This window comes from Populus euphratica, unplaced genomic scaffold (assembly GCF_000495115.2).
Source record: "Populus euphratica unplaced genomic scaffold, PopEup_1.0 scaffold720.1, whole genome shotgun sequence".
Lineage (NCBI taxonomy): Eukaryota > Viridiplantae > Streptophyta > Magnoliopsida > Malpighiales > Salicaceae > Populus > Populus euphratica.
In genome coordinates, this window is record NW_011500583.1 from 105,954 (window position 1) to 107,828 (window position 1,875).

The following is a 1,875-nucleotide window of genomic DNA, read 5'->3' on the forward strand; positions in this document are numbered from 1 at the left end:
ATAAATAAGATATTAATGAAAGCAAAACTTAAGCAATACAGAGAGAGAAAGCAAGAACATAATCCTGATCTGGAAACCAAGTGCCTAAATATATGGTAAATGCCTCCTTTTAAAGGCTAAAATTTGAAACTGTTGATTTGACTTGGTGATAATCCTTATCTTCTTATCTAAATAAAACATCATATATAACATCAGAACTGGAACCACTTGTACCATAAAAGTTCTAGGAAATTGTCTTAGCTTTCTAGAAAAAAAATTACGGTAATTTGGATTTTTAGAACTTTAGATATAAGCTGAACACTAAACAATATCTGGGCTGCAGGACATATTCAGACTTCTTTATTGTCATTACAATTTAGACTTGACAACGATCTTTTTAAATCTAGACCTCTAATGAAAGTTGTAGGTCTATGTCTTATCTTTCCATCCATATAAAGTGAACCTAAATCCGAGATCTACAACTCGAGATATGACTCAATTACTGAACAATATTTCAATTTGGATTGCATTAGCATCTCTTTTCTAAGTTTGACCATCTCTTTGTCCTTTCAATTTCAGTACTTAAACTCATCAATCAATCCTTTTATTTATGTGATAGGCCTGTATTTAAGATGAATATTTACCACAAATTAAAGGTATCTTATATTATTAGATATGTTATTATAAAACATGCTTTAGTTAAGGAGTAAGTGATACTTCAAGTGCAAAATAATGATATAAAACCTTGATACAAATATATTTTTAAGTACTAATTAGTGATCATCGAAATATCATCCTAAACATTTTAGGATGTGATAATTGAAATATCATCCTAAACATTTTAGGATGTGTTTGATACACTAAACTTGTTACAACTTTATAAATAACAATGGATTTGAATTGTATAATATATGTCATTTTCTTTTGTTGTCCTTGTAATGGGACAAAATCATATGAAGTTTTTGTGAAAATTCATTTTGATATTTAAAATTTTATCAACAATTTGTTTTGGTGCCTATTGACACGACTAAAATATTTATGTCTTCTCCCAAGTGCAAGAGTGTCGAAGTAATAAATAACCCGGCAAAACTCCCTAAATAAAAAATCCGCAATTAAAACCTTATATGTATTTATGTATTTATTTTAATAAATGAATGAATGATAAATAAAAAGTAAATAATATAAGAAATTGAGAAATAATGATTTTTATCTAGGGTGCTGGATAATAATTTCATCTTGGAAACAACTTGGATAAAAATCAATTATTATCATTTCTAAAATGTACATGAAACACTTTACAACTTATTATATCATAACTTATTATGTACTATCATAATTTCTATCATATAAAAATAATCTCTTTTTATGCCAGATTTCTTAGATTTGCATTCTCAAGCAAAAGATTGAAAGATTATTTAAGGGACCAAAACTCAACAGTTTAAAAGTAAGAGATCAACTTGTCTTATAACGAAAAATACCTGCTACGCAAGAAAGAAATAGCAAGCATATAGGCATGTTCTTTCCGCGTTCCATAATTCACCAATATACTTGTTTATGTTACTATGTCCAATGATACGATTTATTTTGTTTTCTAGTGTGATTAAAAATATTTTTTAATTTTAGATATATTAAAATAATATTTTTGTTTTTAACATTAATATGTTATAACTATAAAAAGATTAATTTAATATATTTTTTTGAATAAATTTTAAGAAAAAAACATATAAAAACATGTTTGTTTTTACATTTTAATTTTTTTAAAAAAAATTTATTTTTTTATTTTTTTACTTCAAATCAATTCTTTTTACTATTTTCTTATTATTTTTATATGTTGATATCTAAAATAAATTTTAAAAAATAAAAAAATATTATTTAAATATATTTATAAACAATTAT